This window comes from Glandiceps talaboti, chromosome 2, assembly GCF_964340395.1.
Source record: "Glandiceps talaboti chromosome 2, keGlaTala1.1, whole genome shotgun sequence".
NCBI classification, from domain to species: Eukaryota; Metazoa; Hemichordata; class Enteropneusta; family Spengelidae; genus Glandiceps; species Glandiceps talaboti.
This window is the reverse complement of record NC_135550.1, coordinates 14920368-14937291: the sequence shown is the minus strand read 5'-3', so window position 1 is coordinate 14937291 and position 16924 is coordinate 14920368.

The window sequence follows — 16924 nt, the reverse complement described above, 5'->3', positions numbered from 1 at the left end:
TACACAAGACCACGCCACATATGAATGTATTTAAAACAGAACGACGGTCAGGTTTCAAATTCGTTGTGTTTAGTACCTGCCGATAGTATATACGTATAATAGAAACTCACAACATTGGCAAGTATATCAAGTTTTGTTCACAAAAATATGTGTGTTGTAAAAGGCGAAATCTTTTGTGCATTCACTATCAGCATTCTACCTACCAGCATAATTATGCTAAGGTCACAACTATTGCGTTGATCTTTGAATACTGTTGCCACGAATTTTTAAAATCGAAAACATGTCATTTGAAAAAAAAAGAGAGATCACGATACATAAAACAATTTAATTTTTGTGGGGAGAGGGGGGGGGGAGAAATGATAAATATTTGTGACCGTAGGACTACGCATACCCCTAATACTGTATACAGTCGAAGCGTTTACTATGTCTCACAGGTTTAGAGAAACAAGAATGAAAACAGACAACGCCTTTAAAAAGAACCTAGAAACTGGTGCTTTATAAATTCAATGATTGATTGATTGATTGATTGATTGATTGATTGATTGATTGATTGATTGATTGATTGATTGATTGATTGATTGGTTGGTTGGTTGGTTGGTTGGTTGGTTGGTTGGTTGGTTGGTTGGTTGGTTGGTTGGTTGATTGATTGATTGATTGATTGATTGATTGATTGATTGATTGATTGATTGATTGATTGATTGATTGATTGATTGATTGATTGATTGATTGATTGATTGATTGATTGATTGATTGATTGATTGATTGATTGATTGATTGATTGATTGATTGATTGATTGATTGATTGATTGATTGATTGATTGATTGATTGAAGGAAGGGAGAATGTAGCAACTTGTTAAAAAATATATGGAGACTGAATGCCTAAAATCTTGGCCAAAATAAAAATGAAAACTTGATCCTATCCCTTTTTGAAATCATCACATTTGGTTACTGACCATCGTGTTGTTATATATAGTTATCATAGTATTTGGTAGCATTTTTGAAGTATAGTACAGAAATGGCGAAGGTTTGCACTGTGAGCTACTATTTTCTCCTTGAGAACAAGCTGCTGTTGTCTTCAACAAAGCAACTGTGGCGCATACCACCTTAAAATCGTTCCTATACAACATTCCATTTACCATATAGCGGAAATAATCACGAGTAACAGTCTGCATTCCAAATACTTTGTATGTTTGTTTGTTGTACCTTTCTACACAAATATTACAGTGGATCTTCACTTGTGCAGTTACGTATTTATTCAGCACTTTGTTTTTAATTTGAAGAAAAAGATATGCATTTATCAAATCTATCAGATCAAGACTTGTAGTAAAATGATAAACTGCATACGAGACGATATAATGTGGTATGAACTGGAACATAGAAATTATGACACATTTGTATCTGACTAACATCGGCTATTTTTAATCACATCCGATGAATGCCATTGTTTTTAGTTTTAATGTAGCAGAAAAAAAGTTTTTCAGAGTCTGACCATCTTGGTACGCATATCCACCAGTTTTTAGACGATTAACAACCATCATATCGCCACCATATTGTTAACTCGTGTATATACCTAGCTCCTCCATCCCATGTTCTGTACTTTCTTTCATCTCTCTATAAACCAATATGCATAGGATCTTACGATGTGCCAATATACCATTGATCAATTGGTTACTTTGAAAAAAAAATCACTGTTTCCCTACTTCGCTAGGAGTTCCTACTAAAGTCTAGAGTGTTTCCAAAATACACATAAAACGCCTTAAGTATTTATAAGTAGACCGCTGCATGCGCACTGTGTTCTAATAGAATCACGTCCAGGGCTCCGAGGAGTACAGAATGGTGCGGAGGTGGCCAGACTACTGATGCACAAATGGGACTACTTCAGAGGGAAATAAATACGCAAAACACGTACATTTAAACGTAGAGTAGTGGTAGTGCATTATCATTAAAATCTCTGTTCTTATGACAATCAACCGACATTTGCATAGGGCAACAACCTGTTACAAAACAAGGGGTGCAAAAAAGAAACCCCCCAAAAAAAACAGAGGGGAAAAAAACTGGTCCGTATCCTAGCAACCCATCAAAAAAAATACTGTACAGTTTCCTGATCTGTTGTACTCCACTAATAAGTCAATAAACCAAGAAATTGATGTTTGTTGATTTTAATTATATTAAGAATCGATCCACCTGTCTCGCCGTTCATTCGCGAGACTGGTTATCATGAAAACGAACAATTACCCACTCCATGTTCCATTCTACAGATGCATGGGCGATCACGTGACTAGCCCTTGGGGCTGTCACTCCAATTTCTTTTCATTGGATTTATTAAGGAGTTATTTGTTCCTTGCAACCACATGTTTGCAATGTACATGAATAATTCATTTTCTGAAATAAACCAGTTCTTCCACCGGTAGATTTCTTTGGTTGTTGACATCTTTTTTCCCGGTTGACGGTTCTGATACAGTCTACTTTTTTTTAAACACTGCCTTCTCGGACTCGGAAGTAGAATATCGAAATTTTGGACATTTCCTCCGTGCAATTTCACTTACAGCTTTTCTATATGCAAATCATTTTGTCGGATTTCATTTCATTTTTTTTAAATTTCAGTTCAATGTTTATCATACAATTTTCTGCAGCTACACTGAATCTCTAAGCCCCCCGTTCTCACTCTGATGGTGATGTTTTCCAAACGCTTTATCCAATGTTTTAAAGAAAGATACGGGAGACATCAATTGACTTCAGCTGAAAAGGCAAACACACGGAGTAAACAAAAAAAGCCAAGGGCCTTCAAAAATTGTAAACGACTCTGGTTGTAATGATTACGCCATGCATCAGCTTGAGGTCAATACAAACGTTACCAACACTTTGCCCTAATTCTACTTTTTTTTTTACAAACAAAAACAAGAAATAAGGCGGCGATTCAGTGAAACATGAAAACATCTACTCCCTTGCCGTCTTCCAACTGGTGTTTCCTCCACCTTCAAGTCGCAGTATCGGTTTCAAGACTCCGTTGTACAAGCTGACCTTTGGTGACCTGCATACCAGCTGTCACGCGCTGAAACCAACAACATCTTTTAAACCTCTCATTCAAACTTTTGAAGAAAAAAAATGTCTATTGCTGGCGGCAATTATTAGAAACCCCTATATAATTTGCATGCACCCCGGTGCCCAGATAAGGCTTAACATACGATAGGACGGCGAGGCAGTATGATGTTTTAGATTCTTTACACATTGTCACGTAAAAAAAAAAGAATGTTGGGTAGAAATTAAACAAAATACAAATGTGAACATGTATATACCCAAGGGACCCATCGGTTAAAAACACTTTGTTTTAAAATGTTTGCAAATCATTTGATGTTTATTAAGTCTGTAGGGATTCCAATGCTGTTTGTCATGATAAGTTGCGAAAGTGCACGTGGTTAAGTGCTTCTCACTCTCTAAATCAATTCTGTGTCTGTGTCTATCTGCTTACCCCCTGACTCACACACACACACACACACACACACACACACACACACACACACACACACACGCCCAATCTCATCTCTCTATCTCTATCATTGTATATTATATCTCTCTCACTGCTGATATTAAGTTATGTAAATTAAAATGTTCAATGCAACTGTACTTTCTTTCTTTCTGCAGTAATGTACCTATTTCATGTCAGTTGTTATAGTAACAAATCTATGAGAACTACTAATGGTCTATGTTACGATACGCAAGTCTTAGAAGTGGTTTATGTAACGGACAACTAACTCGCTGCTGGATGAATAATTCATATGTGGAGAGAGAGAGAGAGAGAGAGAGAGAGAGAGAGAGAGAGAGAGAGAGAGAGAGAGAGAGAGAGAGAGAGAGAGAGAGAGAGAGAGAGAGAGAGAGAGAGAGAGAGAGAGAGAGAGAGAGAGAGAGAGAGAGAGAGAGAGAGAGAGGATGGTCAAATTAAATAAGAAATGGGTGAGCCGAGAGAAGGTAAAGTTAAGAAACTATGTCGCAATTCGATGGATACGACTGATTACGGCCTTCGAAAAGCGTTTTGTTAATTAAGCTAATTAATTCTTGAGAATATTTCTCACAAAAACTAAATAACGTCAGTAGAATAAAAGAGAAACATACAAAACCTTACCTGTACCTTTGCTTTAAAAATTCCCCCCTAACGCAAAAGGAAAAGTTGTAATGTTTAATCAAGTAATGTTGAGTAGGTCTAAGTACAATATAGAATTTTACTTTAAGTTAGCAGACAAAAGTACTTGTTTGAAATGCGTTCATACTTTTTCCCGATTCATTCTTTGCACTTGTAGCTAACTACAGCTGGGCAAACTACAACTCGCGAAATGGCGCGAAAGTGTGACGTCGGCAAGCAACATGATACTACCATCCGTGTTCTCCGGGGTTTCCAAATCTTGCTGGTTTCTGCCTGAGTAGGTCCACGTGCTGGGTTTGCTTTAACGATATAGTGTATTAGATGCTTGTTCGCTAAAATATTCTGTTAATTATGATAATTGCATTTTCATTAACACGGGTGCATACTCAATTGTCCACGGATTTCTTTTTTTTTTGTACTTTAATTTCATGGTCGCGTTGTTTGATTTCTAAGGACTACAATGCTGTTAATACAACTACTCCAATGTAGGCACCCGCAACAAAGAAATTTTTAAGTAATTTTTGCTGCAGGGGGAGGTTCCACTTAAAAGTTCTCAAAAGTGTGTGTTCCTTGTCGGCGTTGTAATTTAAAGACCGTCTTCCAAATCATGATTTCGAATTAGTCTCGTTAAAAAGAAAGGCATTCGATGGTTGTGACTGAAAACTAGGAAGGACACTTTTTTGAATATATAATATATAAACTCAGTATATGTAAAATATTTATGCTGCATGGATTAAACAGTGTTCAATACATGTGTAGAGTGGTATAAATAACACAATATCAAGCAAGATACCCAGGAGTCGTTATACAGTGTTTCACGCTGTTGAGATCATCAGACGACGACTCCTGAGTATCTTGCTTTATATATATATATATATATATATATATATATATATATATATATATATATATATATATATATATATATATATATATATATATATATATACATGCATATAATTTCATTCTTCTTTCGCCAAGTAGAGTGCTCGATCACCTTGGAGAGCTATCATACATAAAAATGAAAGAAGACGAGTCTGATATTACATTGTGGAATTACACTACGGACCGTTTCACCAGAAGGATCGTCGGGTGTAATAGTGAAACGGTCCGTAGTGTAATTCCACAATGTAATATCAGACTCGTCTTCTTTCATTTTTATGTATTTATGTATTTATATATATATATATATATATATATATATATATATATATATATATATATATATATATATATATATATATATATATATATATATATATATATAATTTTGCAAATTTAGATCCACAACATGATATATCCAACATCTTGTATACTGAATATCACCTCTATTCACTCCGTTCATTGACGTTCGACCTTGTTTAAAAGAGAACCCTGAAATTCCATCCTTTATTTGCGAAGCCCATTTCCGTTTATATGTGCGTTGTTTGTTGTTTTGATAAATATTTTTGTTTTTGGTATAATCAAAACCACGGGTCTTAGATTTCAAAATTTCCATACTCGCCACTTTTAGGAAGTATTTCTTTTGTTATTACACCCTTGTTATTGTTGGGTAGTTCTATGTTTTGGACTTGTATGTACACGATTCTGGGATTGAATAGATGGACTTTTTTCGAGCAAGATATTCCACAGATTCATACGAAAGGTCAACAAACAACCAAAACATGGAATACAGTACAGAGTAACGAGCTAACTCGCAAGATGTGGCCAATAGTCGGGTTTTTTTGTATTTTGATTGGTATCCGGACGACATCAACTTCAAATTCAAAGAACTCACAAATTTAACCATGTCATAAAAGCATGACGTGTTATTGACATGTAATAAACAGGGAAACGATACCATAGTTGAAATTTAGAATAAATTCCACTGTGAATTATTAGAAGTGGTCCGGTGTACGTAAATTCCAACCTTTGGTGCGCTCAATCTACCACTCGGAATCAACAGGTGGTGGTCTCCCCCCCCCCCCCCCTAACTGTGGCACGCTGAATTGTGGACATCAAATGCGTCGTTGGGCGTCTGTTTAAAAAAACAGACCGTTGTCATATTAAGTGGAAAAGTGCGATAACCTTCAAGAACAACAATCAGTTGATCCTCTCCAGGCCCACATGAAATGTATGTCATCTGATTCGATTTGGTGTCAATTTTAATTGAGAAATGCACATCGGCTATGGACCTCGCTGCGAAATTTGCATAATCTCGCATAAAATACATATCACCTGATTCGAGTTGATGTCAATTTCATCAAGAAATAAATATCGACTCTACACCTCGCACTGAAATATTACATAGATAGAACGAAGAAACCTCATCGGTGTTATTTTGGTCGTTATGATCTATATCCAATTGCAAGTTTAGTAACAGTTGACGTTACTCGGCAACTGAATTGGGCATGCGTCCATGCAGAATGCAAACTTGTGTGTTAGTTTGATTCCAAAACGAACCATACACATGATACATGTACTTTCGAATGTAAATAGAGGCATTGATATTCAATGAACCTGAATCTGAGGAGCTCACTAGTATTTCACAGACCATTATGATATACTATTGTTACAACACGGTAGAATACTCATCATGATAACAAGCAATTTAACAAGTAAATAATAATAATATGTTTATTACTTTACAAGGCCTCCGGCGGCCCATATACAAGGTAAGAAATGTACAACAAAATCAACGTCAAAAAGTCACATATCATTAGTTCGAATAAATACTAGTATTTCGTTATTTCACTTGTAAGCGTCTCTCTTTCTTTAAATACATTGTATGCAAATTTACATAATGATGTCAGAAGTTCGGGTTCGTTTATTCTCATCAGTCTTATTATGAACTTATTAAAATTTGGCTCGGCTATGAATTCTATATGGGATGTATATTTTCCTCTCATCATCGCAGTAGGAACCTATTAAAAGAAAGCGATATTCATCTTCTTCATCACCACTGTCACAAATTCGGAACTGATATTCAATGAACCTCAATCTGACGAGCTCACTAGTATTTTACAGACTTATTATACTAACACGGTAACATGATAACAAGCAATCATTAACAAATTTGTCTTCGTCAAGGTTTCATTGTGATTGTGAAATTTAGATAGTATGCAGAGTGAGAAGAAAGATGATCCTGCACTAAAATAAACTCAACAAAACACGAAATATAGAGAGAAAAAAATAAGTAAATTATGTTGACAAGTAGACGTTGTGGATTTTGAAGACAGTCTGACTGATTAGGATTCCGAAGTTAAAGTTTTAGCTCATGGCCGAAAATCCCATTGGAGTATTTGAACAATGTGCAGGGTAATGTTTAAGGGTTTTGACATGGGTATAAACTACATTTTCTGTTTGTTGTTTGCGTAATGTATATACAAGCACCACCAGCCTGTTCCTCTGTAACGAACGATGATTTGTTCAATGTTCAAGCCGTTGTTTATGGAAGTGCAACTTGAACAAACGACAGACAGGAGCGCGCATGTGTGGGTTGCTACGGCAACTAGGTATAAGTGTGCTACCAGTCTGGTACTAACTGGTTGGCGACAGTATTGTTTGCTCTTGTTATTCGATGTTGCGTTGTCGTGGAAACAATTCACTTCTGTAAGTTGTCACTAAGCAACTTCGATACGACTCTCAGCTGCTGTATGGTGGACAAGTGTTCCGCAAGATGAGGATTAATAGCAAGAAATGTCAATTCACGAGTGCTGCAGTTCTGTTCTGTTCTGTTCTGTTCTGTTCTGTTCCGTTCCGTTCTGATTGTTTGATTGATTGATTGATTGATTTATGAGGAGCTATTTCTACCCGTCGTTCAGATTTCGTTGATAATGACACGTTTGTCATCACACCCTCTTTTTTTGGCCTTTCGAAAGTAGGGATAAATTCGTATCCGCGAGCCTCAAATTATAGGGAATGGTGCACAACATGGAGAAGTAGCGTTATATAGGTCAAGTGAATTGAACGAAAAGCAAATCGGTGGTGACACAATAACCTCCATGTCTAAAGGTTGACTTGGAGATAATAAATTAGCGGACACGGGGAGATGGTCACCAGTGAGGGGTGGAAGAAGGGGTCGATATGTCTCGAATCTTAGAATGGTATCCCTAAGCGAACAAGCTTAACGGCCGTACTATCGTACTTATTACAATGTATATGCGTTTTCACACAAACGCTAACTCTGGCACTCATGGAGTCTTTATACATAAGGGTATTTCTTACACGTAACGGCCATGCGAAATATATAAAATGGGACTGTCTCTCTGAAGATGTCACCATGATGATGAAGAAATCAGTGACATATTCTATACATCAACACATTCCATAATGGAAGAATGTGTCTCTAGCTCAACAGCTTTAGACTTAGTCTATGTCCCCCATAACCTGTATAATGTGTATGGACATAAATGCATAGATACAATTTACAATTTCCCGACTGGATGGTTTCATCATACACTTGATTTCCTTGTCTGCGGCACATGTATATAACTAAACGCTCAAAAATCACTATCAGTTTCAGCTGATTCAACTCTAAGATTTGTTGGATGGTCAAACCAATGTGATGATACCTTAGGCAAAAAAAGAATTGTTTCTGGCCAGTACAATTTATCTAAAGTGGTGCAACGACGGGGATTTTGTTTTATTTCTCAACAAACCTGTCATCATTCAATCAGTTACTGTTCTTGTTATTTAGTACTTTAGAGCAAGTGTGTATGTGGAGCAGATGTCATTTGCTTGTTCTTGGTTGGTTGGTTCTGCAGTTGTCTACACTGAAGTAGGGAGGGTTATTTTTGTGTTTCCCTGCAGATTGCATGGGCTAGCTGGACAAACACGAAAAAAAAAAGACCGACGCGAGGGTATTTAAGTGTTGCGCGCGCTGACCAGAAATAATTATCTTTTTTTGGCCTTACTACGACATATTCCTTGAACACCAAACACGAATAATCACAGTATTGGGGTGAAATTACTACGAATATGGTGTTCTCGCGACGGTAGTACTTTCCCAATGAACTGTGACATCTTTTACCAATAGGAAATACATGTACACATACGAATTGGGTACTGGGGTCATATAATACAATTGGAATTGACAACGGGTACAACAACCTTCATACAACATTCTTCCTGTTTATACCCAAACTTGAAATATGTGTCGCCCCCACTGTTCGTGCAAAGAAAGTAACACAGTTACCATGGTCGATGTCAAGAAATATCAAACAGAGACGTTGATCACAAATCATAAACCTGTTATTACGTTGTCATGTAGGAAAATGGGTATTCATTGATGCTACACTCTCAGGTGCACAATGTGTGGTCACAAAGAGAATTAGTTTAGACCAGGGCAATACATCAACTATACAAAACCACCTTATTATTTTCAAGTCTTTCTCTTTCCTCGAGAAATTAGACGTGTTAAATCCGTCTTCTGATTTTACCATCACATCATATGATTGTCAGTAAACAATTGAAATGGACATTGAAATAAGTTATATGAAAATGATGGTAATTGTTGAAATGTACCATTGGTAAATTTGAAATGGGTATGAAAATCATAGCAATGGGTAAATTTGAAATATATATGAAAATCATAATTATTGGTAAAATTGAAATGGACATGAAAAACATAACTATTGGTAAAATTGAAATGGACATGAAAATCATTACTATTAAAATGATATGAAAATCATAACTATTGGTAAAATTGAAATGTACATGAAAATCATAGCAATTGACAAAAATTGAAATCTAAATAAAAATAATACTAATTATTAAAATTGAAATGGACATTAAAATCATAGTAAGTGCTAAAATTGAAAATTTTCCAATATTCAATACATTATGAATTCCGTTTCCGCGAGATGTTGTCGATACACCGCGATGACGTAATATAACATCATACACCATTTTAGTGATCACTTAAGATTAACTGGGGTTGTTTTTTTTCCAGTTGTTATCCTTTTTATCCTTGATCTGAGCGAGCTGACCTTTGATTTATTATGGCTTTTAAAAATCCCGGGATAATCGATTTTGCAATTACGTAATATATGCATAACGCAGTATCATTTAATAAGCTAGTGTCAAAATATCATTTGTAATATTGTGGATACTGAATGATGTAACAATACAATTTTCATAAAGTGCCGCTAATGAACGGAAATGTAAATCAGCGTCCTGGCCCGAGCTGTGTTAATGTTGACCCATTTTCCAGACTAAATGTTGATGATAACAAACTTAATAATGCTTCCAATATAACGATGCTTGATCCTAGAAATGAACAAGCTATAACAATTTTATCAATTTGAATTGCTATTTTTAAAAAAAAATATAATGTACATTTCATTTTGAACAATTACTATAATTTCCATGTCTATTTTAATTTTTAACAATTGCAGCTGCTATCATTTCCATGTCCATTTGAATGTTAACAATTATCATTATTTTCGTGTACATTTCAATTTGACCAATTACTATTATTTTCATATATTTTTTTATGTCTATTTCCATTGTTTCCAGACAGTCACATGATGTGGTAGTAAAACCAGGAAAAACAAGTAACGTCTAATGTCTACACTTACAACGTGCTTGTGTCAATTACAACATTTGTAATGTCGTGTTGTTTGTCCCCTCTGACTATTTACATTTCACACCTGAAATCAACACACACGTGTTCATTTCGGATCTCACTCCCTATAAACCTTGACCACAACAGACAGCGTTATCATCAGTTTCTATGCACATCAAAGTATTGATAAGACCAATTCCGGAGGACATTTTTGAAAATACAACAACGACAGTATTTTATCGATTTCTGTCCCCGACTGAAAATAAATTAATTTCCATCGAGGCACCGAAATGAAGAGATCAAGGTGTATATCCCTGCCTCCATGCGACGATTGACACCGGTGTTTGTTACACATCTGCTAAGCAAACATTATCGAAATGAATTTATTTTTTGTCTGTTAATTAACATACCTCATTAATCTACACATGACTGAAATGAACAATGTCAGTAATTGCTGTTCATTTTTTTCCGGCGTTGCAGAATGAAATTGACGAATTCCTTTTCTTTGTATGGACTGCTGTGAAATCGTGTTATTTATTGGATGGTCCTCGAGTTATCGCAGTAATGGTCAATACGGAGATAACTTGATAACAACAATTTAAGATAAACATATCGCCATGTTTGGCCATGCAAATTATAAATACCTGTGTGATGAGCATTTGTAGGATTCTGCATCCTTTCTACCTGTAATTTTCTATTGCTGTTTCATGCAGGTGTACGAATCTTTCACTCTGTCAGTTTTGTCATAATGTTCTATACAAAGACCTTATGTCCTCGTGTCAAGCCTTGTGATTTCACACCTATCATTCATTCATTCATTCATTCATTCATTCATTCATTCATTCATTCATTCATTCATTCATTCATTCATTCATTCATTCATTCATTCATTCATTCATTCGATGTGACATTTCCCCACCCATCCATTCATTCTGCTATTGATAGTGGTTTTCTTTGTGGCTCTGTTTAAATAAAGGAATAATGTATGGTATGTCAGTTACTCCTAGTCCCGGATGTTGTCACCATCGTCAAAATCTGTCCTTGCCGGTTGTAAAGTTCTATTATTACACCACTTTCTCTGTCTGTATCTTAAGGCTGCAGATGTCACCCAGTGTAAATGTCTGCATCGGTATTTGAGTGGATAAATCCTTTTGTCTACTAACTGTTTATATCTCTTTTGGCCTCGTCTCTTCACCTATCTCTTTATAGTATCCCTATATTTCTTTCTGTGTTTGTCTCTCATTGCACTATTTAAGATTTTGCTGAACATATTATTTAGCATTAAGGAAATATATAGCTTTGAAAAAAAATCGTTCCTCTTGTGATGGCCTAGGTTTACAGACACAAACCTGGTTAAAAGACATCGACTGTATGATGACAAGTGCGACTGGACAGAACGTGAAACGACCATCGCTCTCTGCTTGTCACTGTCAGTCCCTTTCTGTGTCTCTGTCACTGTGTCTCTGTCACTGTCTGTCTGTCTGTCTGTCTGTCTGTCTGTCTGTCTGTATGTATGTATGTATATATGTATGTATGTCTGTCTGTCTGTCTGTCTGTCTGTCTGTCTGTCTGTCTGTCTGTCTGTCTGTCTGTCTGTCTGTATGTATGTATGTATGTATGTATGTATGTATGTATGTATGTATGTATGTATGTATGTATGTATGTATGTATGTATGTATGTATGTATGTATGTATGTATGTGTGTATGTATGTCTCCCACAATACATACGTGCATGAAATAACCATAGTGTTCACAAAGCATATACCTATAACACGTGTTGTCATGTCATATTACATGACGAAACTAACCCAGGTTGATCGACACGATCTAACATGTAGCAAAGATGTATGATTTTCCCACACGACCACTGTCCAATCATTCACCATTGCCCGGTGATCCCATAACGTATATTAAACGAGAAAAAAAATATTGTGACAGGGATTTGTAGCTAAAGCCGTCACACGAGCCGAAGTTTACCTAGCAATTGAAACATAATCCCTAAGTTTGCTCAAAGTTTATTTCAATGGGCTTACTGGATATATGGGCAACCACAGAGCCTGTGTATTTACTTATAGTAACCCGGCAATAGGAAGTATCAACAGTTTGAGAGGTTTCTATTGCAAGCAATCGCAGGGAGATTATGTTTCATGGTTATACGAAATATATAGGTAAACTACAAAATGATCGCGTCAATGTCATAGGAATGGATACTACTGTGTTGCGCTTCACGGACCAGCAGCCGAAAAGGGTTTGAGCCGTCATCGGGGTCAGCCATGCGTCTAGTCTGTTGGTTCACGCCAGTTGTTCCTCAGTTTAGAGATGTTTATCAAAACCTTGTGGTCTGGCGATTAGCCACGCCGAATTTTCCCACGTTAAAATTCCAGCCGTGACTCTATGACAAGACTGAAATGTATCCGTGGTATTCGGGTATTGACCACTGCTAATTTAGGCTAAATTGTTACACTTGTGTCCGTTTCGTACATACTTCCTGGGTGGTACAGGGTAACCCACTTGAAATCTATGCAATCTTTTTTTATATTAGATTTAAAAACATGTTGCAACCAGTTCGCCGACTTCTGTACACCTACGCCGTCGGTTAGGGGTAGGTACAATAGCCATCCTTCCAACAAATGAAGAGAAATAGTGTATATCCATATTAGTGTGGTATTGTGGCCTACATATTCCGAATAGAACGGATACTGAATAATTTTAGCCTGGGGGGATACCTGTGTACAGTAGCTGTTTTCTGCGTGGTGTCGTTTCACCCTTTTTTTCTTGCATAGTAACACCAAATTAACAAAAAATTCAACTGCTTCTAGGAATATCGATCCCAACCATAACACTCGAAAAAGGTTAACATGCTTGCCCGCGATATCACGACTAACACCTGATTTGTGTGTTGCAGATGTTCCGTTGACAAGACGCTGTTTTTTGAGATTCGGTATTTTAAGAGACCTGGCCCTGTGATTACGATGTAGGTTCCACGGTTGTAGTAACCACTACACTTGAAACAGAAGGTGTGATTTTTTTGTTTCGAAATATGTGGCAAGAGTCACCATTCCATTATTATGACGTCACAGTAATGATTAGTTTAAATCATGGGAAAGAATGTCGAGCTGTTACATTTCTGACAAAACGACAACATTCCAATAAAGGTAAAACGTCACGATGCGGTACCACCTGGATTTCATTGTAGTTATATAAAGAAGTGAACATAAAAAAAAATTCATGCAACAGGTACATTATGCTATATCTGTGATGTGTTTAAGTAATGAATTTCAAACATTCTGGGAAAAAATGTTATGCGATAATCAATTTTAAGCAAGAAAAGCATACCGTTTGAGAAACAATGTAAACTGAAATTCCGCTTGGACACGAAAGAATGTATGCCCTGTACACGTATTCAATCTTTCTGAGGGTTAGTTATTTCTGACACTCTTCAAACACGAAAAACGATCGCTTTAGCAATCTGTGTTTCATATTGTTGTACATTTGTCTCGATTCGACTGACTTCTTGAATGCAAATCCCCTTTTGAGTTGGAAAGAGTACGAGATCTCGACATAGTTTGTACTTTGTTGGGCACAATGCGGTCTGTATGACTGATACATAACTGTGCCTACTAGCTATTGGTTGTCATCACCCGTGACAAAGTATCTTTGAGAACGGGACTTATCAAAGGTCCGCCGACATGTTTGTTTACCCGTATCAGTTATCCAAACTCGTTTTCACGTCGAAGTGGTCAGTAATGAACTGGCGCTGACAATACCTTTGTTGTGTTTCTCATTGTTTCCACTTGAAAAGGGATAAAACAACAATTTACCTCCTTGTCTTTATAAGTTCTCTCATGTCAAGTCGGCTCACTAAGTACTTCTCTTGATCCTAACTATTCATACAGAGAGAAACAATAGCGAAATGCAAGGATGCATGTCACGAAATGTCCTCGAGATTTGAAGCCCCACAATTTAGGGCTTAGTTAGCATTACGATGAGTATACAAAGACAGGGGATTCGCCTTATAGAAAACATACCAATTTGGATCGAAATGGTCACTTGCAAACTAACGTTGATTTAGTTTGAATGCCTCTTTAAAATCTATGCCTCAAAAAACCAGACAAACAAAACACTTATTTGGCCATCACACATCACAGAGATATTTAAATAACACGGATACACCATTGGTTTTATGCATCCACTCTAATGAACACGGTGCTGGTAGATAAACAGATTTTGGATGTTTTTTGTTGTTGTTGAATATACAATGTCTAAGCTTATGTATTATCTAGAACATGCCATAGCTCCTAACTTTTAGTTTGGCAAGCTTTCTCACAGTGAATGGTTTACACTTTAAAACACACAATTGCAATTAAAGTTAACTGACAACTTCTAACATACCCTAGACGTTGATTTAATTGTGTTTACGCTCCGAAAAACTATTCTCAGCTAACGATAGAAATCTTAGTTTTCTTTCACTAAGTCATCGTTACTGTACACAGCTCTGTACTCTTACACTGATTGCCAAAAAAATGACGTTCTTTCACAGTGATTTGATTTGATTTCAAATCTATTAGGTAATAATTTATACAAGTACATTATATTAAATACAAGGTATAAAAATCACCGAGGATGGTACACAAAAGTTGGAGGTTTTTGAGTTTATGTGTGTGTGGGTTTTTTTTTTTTTTTTTTTTTTTTAACCCATTTATTTCGAGTGTGGTCCTCGTAGGGAAATTTAAGACGCCATGGTAACAATGGTATAGAAAAGTGTATTAAAATAGACAGGACAGAAAATCAATTAGAGTAATAAAATACACATTGGCTAGACTCACAATTATAAAAAGAGGAAGGACTAAGATGTTACAATAGTATTATGTTCTTTAAACTCTCGTTTTTTCCACAGAAAAGATATGACACAGCTTTTTCAAATATTTTTTTGTATGACATTATTTCACTGAGAGTGGGAGACCATTCCGATAACAACAGAGGAATATTTTGTACGTTTCAACAAGTGCTTTTAAATTTATCCTGGGAAATATACTGGAAAGTATAAGAAAAAAGAGACCATACCATTTGAACAAATAAAAACTCCGAAAAAAACTCGAACTCTAGGTAGCTACGTATGTAGACGAGTACCATATGCTTAATAGGCACAGTAGCCCGTCTGGGCATTGATAATTAGTCTGTTATTACTAGGCTTTATCAACTGAATTACCTAATTGTTTGTCTACAAGCGGGGGATCTAGCCACAATAAGTACGTCTAATTTCCTTTTCTCGGGGGTAATATCAACAGACAACGGCTACTGAAAGTCATGTTCGTGGAAAAGAATGAGACTGTAGTTTAAGGCATGCCAAGATGGGCGTGAGTGTTAAATCTTGAGTAGTTCTTCACACACACATATGTTAACCACGCATATTGACGCTACCCTGCCGCGATTACAAATAGACGTTTGAAGAGTTTGTGTTGACAAACATTTCGGTGTTTTATCCGTCTCTGTCGCGGCGACATGGGACCTACTGTTGCTGCAGATTACATCCTGCTGCTATGCCTACAAATAAAATGCGCTCAAGCCACTGGGAAAAAAAAGCAGTTGCTAGAAACATGGAAGCTCGTCTTTCTATCGCGAATGGTTTGAATGTGTTTTTTAATCAACAACACAGACGGATGTATGTGCTGTTTATCTGTTCATCAACTGTAAAGTATCATGACTCCATGGCTGAGACCAGAGGCAGACTTGAAGATTAGAGAAAATTCACGTCATCTCAGCAATCTCTTAGTTTACATAAACAGGGTATAGTCAGTTGGTTTATAATAAACAAGTCATATAGACGGTTAAAATCTCATGCTAGTGCATTTTAAGAAATTGAAACAAAATTCAAACAGTCATCATTCTCATTCTTTTTTTCTTTTACTGTCGTTCATTGCCGTTTATGAACTACTACTTTGGAAGCAAAATATTTGGCGAAGGCATACCGATTACTCGTTTGGTTGTATGATAGCCAGTGTGTAGATTTCCTGTACAACATTCTACAGTTACCATATCTGAAAATAATAGTGATCACATGACTACCTTGTTTCTGAATGACGTCACTAACAGTTTAAAATTCGTGATTATTTTAGTTGGAATTCAAAACTGAATTGAAGGGAAGATATGTTGAATTTTGATTAATTTCCGCATTCGTAATTATTAGCAAACAGACCGAAATTAAATCAAATTGATGAAAGATCCCTGAAATAGATA